Here is a 5,852-nt window from a genome sequence, read left to right as displayed (position 1 = left end):
CGCGGGCGGAGTAGCGTCGCCCCTTGCCCTGCCTCCCTAACCCCTGTCCCGGGCCGGTCCAGCGCCCCACACCCACCACCTAGTATTTACCTCCGACGCGCGGCCCCCTGCGCAGCCGAACCTGCTACCTGGGCCCGCCCCCACCTGCCCCGCCTCCGAGTCGTCCAGGGAGGAGGGAGAGGCGGGGGCGGAGAGGGCAACCGCCAGATCAGCCAATCACAGCTCGAGCTGCGTCCCTCTGCGCTCCCTGATTGGGCCTTCCTGTGACAGACCTTCTTCCAATGGCTGCCGGCCCGGCGCCGGCTGAAGGGACTTTCCGCTCGGTCAAGCTCGGTGGAGCCAAAGGGAAAGCGGAGGAGCGGGGCGGAGAAGAGCGAGATGGGGGCGGGGAGCTCTGGCTGATTGGACGAACGGCTGCGAGTGCGGCGTCACCATTGGCTGATTCCAGAGCTGGGGCGGGGCACCATGCTGCTGCCAGCGCCACCTCCGATGTGCGACTCTAGGTTCCTGTGTTATCTGTCAAAATTGGACTCTTAGAAATTGAGACTCGGGTAGGGAGGAACCCAGACGGAAGCTAGAAATAGGATTCCAGGATCTCATGAAAGAGCAAAAGTTTAGTATCAGGCTTTTTGCGGTTTCGATAAGTCACTGTGACATGGGAACTCACAATCACCGTGAGCCTCAGCTTCTTCATCTGTAAAATGGAAATAGCATCTCCTGTCTTACAGTATTGTTATTAAATACCATATTAAAGTTTCTGACACCCGGAAGAAACTCATTAAAAGTGAAATCTCTTCGTCCCTCTCAGATTCGGCCGGGACTCCTTGCTGTTTCTGAACTTCGGTTGCCACCTATCCCAATTTGGAGCGAGATGTAAGCGTGGTGAAGAAAGGATCCCCGCACGCCTCCTCTCAGCCCTGCGCCCCTGGCCACCAGCCAGGACTTAGGGTGTAGTTAAGGATTCTTCAATGAGGAGGGAGCTTTCTGATTCCCAAAAGTGCTTAAAATATTTAAGAACGTGCTTTTTATAATCGGTCCCAGAGCCTTACAGCCTGCCTTACTGTACAGGATACTCCTGTTAATTAATTCTTTCTCCTTTGACATTGTAAGTACTAATTATGGGAGTAGGTGATTAATTCGGAGAAAGGAGGAGGGGTGTGTGTGTGTGTGTGCGCGTGTGTGTGCGCGCGCATGTGTTTAATCATGACACAAATTTCCCCAGTGGAAAGTGATGTGCTTCTGAAGATATGGGAAATTTAAGCCAATGACACATAAATGCAGTCACATGAGTAATTACTAACGGTAGGCATAAACAGGCCACCACTCTCTCTTGCCATCATCACCCACAATGCAATGGACATCTTTGGAAAGCCCTAAAGCTCTGTCTGCTTCTCTCCATCGTTAGTCCATCCTTGCCCTGTTTCCCAGGCTCCAAGATCACACTGTAGTAGGAAGCCATCAATGGGAATCTACAGGCCTGGCTTGCAGCGTGTTCCTCTCTAGATCTGCAACTCCAATAAAGCGGGTGGGACTCAGAGGTCACAGTCTGGCTGTCCTGGAGAAAACTTTCACCTGAAGACTGTTTTTCTTTGACCTGCAAAGTAAAGAGGAGGAAGGAAAGAAGCAAGTGAAGTGAAGTAGGAAAGGGGTATGAGTCCTTTTAGACAAGACAAACATTCTCACTTTCTTCGCTTTGCCACACTCCTCACTAGTCCCTATTTGATCCTCCTGGACCACTTCTCTCATTTGCATTATCTACTGGCCCTGAAGGCATCTGAGTTTGCCATGTCTGGACTCACGTCCTTTTGGGTGTGGCTTGTAGGACTTTTATCCTCACCTGCAGTGGTCCGATACCTCGCTCATGCCCCGTCACAAGTTTACTGAATCAGCTAATGTCAAAGCTGGCTTCATTCTAGAGACCTTTAAATGTGCCAAGCCTGACAAACAGGACTTACCTCAATTGTTATCTCCTATCAATTGGTAATGATTCCCGAGGACATTGTGTGGAAGACAATTCCGAAGCTGTATTCAGGCTCATAGCGATGACAGATGTCTGCCAGGGGAAGGGGAATGGGAGAATAGAGTCATGGTGCTATTACTTACAGTCCTCGATAACCCAGCCTCTCATTGTACAGATGGAAGATTAAGGCCCAGAGAGGGAGAATAACGTGCTCCGCTCCCAGTCACGTAAGAGATGGTATGAGAGGTTGATTTTCCTGAGTCCAAGGCAGAACTCATTCTACTCTTGCTTAAATGGATTCTCCAGTTGAAATACTCATTCTCTCTGCCTTTCAATTCTTCCCTCTTTGCAGGACCCAAAGTCCAGCCTCTTCCAGGGATTTTTGCAGATGACTCTAGGCATCACTGATCACCCTCATCATCCACCAGCCCAGAGCCTGTGCCACCCAGCCTGGCACTGGTTCATGCAACAAGTGGTTGAGTCACTGAGCAAGTACCAGGAAATACAGAAAAGACAAGAAGTGCCACCCCTGCCTCTGGCACAGAAGGCAGACTTGAAACAACACACTTAATTATAGCAATGCAGGCCTCAGAAGGAAAATTGCTCCGAGATGCTGAAGGGTGATTGGACACTCCAGGAAGGCCTGTTTGAGGAAGTCACCTTTAAGATGAGGCAGAAGGGAGCCACAGGTGGTGTGGTGGTTAAGGTGCAGGACTCTCACATAGCGCTCAGCCTTTCAAGTCTCAGACCTGACAACTTGAAAATCACTCTGGATGTGTGTGTGTGCCCAAAATTCCAAGAGGAGAATGAAAGAGATGGGATTGTGACATGACCATCCCCTCTGGAGGGGAGAGGAATTCTCACTTTTCTTCTCATTGTCTCTTCAAGTACACATGCCCTACGGGGGGAAAAATGAGGTAGAAAGATGAGGCGTTTGGAAAAAGGGGGAACACTTCGGACAAAGAGGACCTGAAAGTGCGTAACAGGTTGAAGGAACTGAAAGAGACAGCACAGAGGGTGCGGATCCCCATGGCTGGCCCTTGGGAGCCAAGAACAGGGATTGGTCTTCCTCCTAAGAGCAATGGAAGCTCATTGAAGGATTCGAAGCATGGTAGTTCACTGTGATTGTAAACTGTCTCCCATGGCTCTCTCATTCACACAGCAGGAACCCACCCAACCAAAAGCCACTGAATTGAATGGAGCTCTCTCCCCAGGAGTGGTAAACTCCAGATAGCCTGGTGAAGGCCATGCACAAAGTAACCCACTGAGTCAGGACTCAAGGACACCTTGTCAGTAAGGTTAAGATCACCGTTACGGAATAATCTCTGGCAGAGATTCCCAGTGGTGCCACAGGCTACCACTGACTTCCAGCTCCACCAAATTCCGTATTTATTTTATATCCTACTGCCTACTCAGCATCTCTGTTCAACACAGGTAAGAGTAAACTGACATGAGAGGACTTCAAAGAGTTGATGGAACCGTGGAATTAAAGTACAAGTTTGTTTTGGAAAAAATGTTGAAATCCATGTTGCTTTTTCCGTAACACACATTGATGAACTTTTTGAAGGCCCCTTATACTTCTCACGCTCTCACCCCACCCCAGCTGCAATCCTTCTGCCGTCCCCTTCTCAGCGAATGGCAACTTCTAGTGGTTCATCTGGCCATGTGAGATTCGGCCAATCCTATACACAGGGACATCCAGAATGAGCTCTAAACAGAGGAGATGGCTGGGCCAGGTGTCCCATCCCCACCGGCGAGGATGTTATACAGGTTCTCCGCAGTAGCCCCACGCAGCACACTGATCAGTGGTTGATTAGTTGAGAGCCCCCCCAGCTCAGCCATGTACCTATCACTTAGGGAAGGGAAACTCCAGCTATAACTGAACATGCTGTCTGGGGGCTTCTGCTCTGGCCACTTAGCAGCTCTTTTGAATAAGATTAAAGGAAGTTTTTAATCATCTTTTAACTAATCCAGCTGGACCATAAGTCCATGCTCTCCTGTTAGAGCTCTTTGCTGTTATCAGTGACAAATCATTTTGACGTGTGGTTGTAACACCGAGTAAAAGGGTTTAATGCTCTGCATGGGAACCTTTAGTACAAAGGATGTTTGCAATCCTGTCCTGGGCAATTGATACATTAGAAATGGTCCTTTGTTTCAGGATGCTTTCCTTCCTTAGGACAGAGACACTAATAATCTCAGGACAGGGAACCAGCCAGTTAGCGTAATGGCTATGTCGCTGGACTCCCACGTAGTCGACCGCGGTTCACGTCCCGGACCCGGTGACTTAAAACTCATGCCAGGCGCGTGTGCGTGCGTGCCCAGGATCCCGAGAGGAGAAGGGATTGTGGCGCGACCATCCCCCCTGGGGGGTGATTTCTCGCTTTCTGTCTCTCTGTCTCTCTGTCTGGCGAGCGCACGTGCCCTATGGTGAAAATCTCTCCAAAAAATAAAAAATAATAATAATAATAATGTCAGGACAAAGGTAGATTTATTCTTTTATAAAGTTTATTTATTTATTTCTTCCATGGGAGAGAGATTGATAGAGGCAGACGGACAGAAAGAAACTACCCCCAAATAGGGTCTTTATGCTATGATCCACTCCTGGTATCAGCCTGGGTCACGGGCACTTGGGCATGTGCTTGATGTGCTCAGGAAGGGCCTGGGTTGAGAACTCAGGACCCTCCCCATGTGAGGCCAACTGCATTCTTGCTGTACCAGCACCTGGCCTCTGATTTATTCTTAAAATCTGCCTCAACTTCTATGTTCTCCATTCCCTCCTTTAAATGGAAGCTTCATTCATTCAGCAAATATTTATTGAGCACCTACTACCTGTGAGGCTCCTTTCTAGACTCTGAAGCCACTCTGTCCATGGAGCTGACATACTTTTTTTTTTTTTTGGAGATGTTTTTGCTATAGGGCATGTGTGCTCACCAGAAAGATAGAGACAGAGAGACAGAAAGCGAGAAATCACCCCCCACTCAGGGCGGGGGGTGGGGGGCATGCCACAATCCCTTCTGCTCTATTCTGCTCTTGGGATCTTGGGCACACAGGCCAAGTTTAAGCCACTGGGTCCAGGACTCAAACCGCGGTTGACTACATGAGAGTCCAGTGACATAGCCATTACGCCATCTGCTGGTCCCCCCATGAAGCTGATATTCTAAGGGAAAGAAGACACAAATGTACCTGTGTACCAGGTAATGTATGCTGAGAAGACACTAGTAAGCAGGTAGGGAAGAAAAGAGTGGCTGGGGACTGCTATTTTAGGTTTCCCTCAAGGTGGCATTTGAACAAGAACGGGAAGGGGATGAGGAAGCAAGCCGCATGCTCTCTAGGGGAAGGTGTTCCCATAAGAGGGGATAGACAAGTGCGAAGGTCTGGAAGCAGCAAGGAGCTTGGCATTATCAAAGAACAGCAGAGAGAGTCCTAGAGACAGACATGGGGGTAGCAAATGTGAGACCAGAAAGGACATGGGGGCTGGGTCCAGGCCAGCATGAGACCTTGACTTCTACCCTGCGCCAGACGGGGAGTCCTAGAAAGTCCAGATCAGAGCAGCAACTGATATAACTTCTGTTTGAATAGGCTCACTCTTCAGGTCAAGGACAGAGGTAAGGGGACCAGTAGGTGGTGTAGAAGTTAAGGCACTGGCCTCCCACATGGGCAACCATGGTCCAAGTTCCAGCTCTGGTGGCTTGAAACTCATGCCAGGAGCACATACACATGTGTTCCAAATCCTGAGAGGAGAATGGAAGAGAAGGGGTGGCAATAGGGCCATTCCCCGTAAAAGGTAATTTCTCATTTTTTCTGTCTCTTCAGAGAATACATGCACCTTATAGCAAAAATCTTTAATAAAAAAAAAAAAAAGAAGAAGAAGAGATGAAAAGACAGAGGTAGG

General features: G+C 49.1%; 1 protein-coding gene across 1 annotated transcript in view; it reads right to left on the bottom strand.

Annotated features, from left to right (window-relative positions):
• Positions 1–184, bottom strand: part of CYLD (CYLD lysine 63 deubiquitinase) — a 64,524-nt gene extending 64,340 nt beyond the window's left edge. Inside the window, 1 exon segment of the mRNA XM_006154791.3 lies at positions 91–184. The gene's annotated coding sequence lies outside the window, so the exon portion shown is untranslated.
• Between the last annotated feature and the right edge of the window lie 5,668 nt (positions 185–5,852).

This window comes from Tupaia chinensis, unplaced genomic scaffold, assembly GCF_000334495.1.
Source record: "Tupaia chinensis unplaced genomic scaffold, TupChi_1.0 Scaffold000422_1, whole genome shotgun sequence".
Classification (NCBI taxonomy): domain Eukaryota; kingdom Metazoa; phylum Chordata; class Mammalia; order Scandentia; family Tupaiidae; genus Tupaia; species Tupaia belangeri.
The sequence above is the reverse complement of the archived record's forward strand: the minus strand, read 5'-3'. Positions and strand labels throughout refer to the sequence as shown.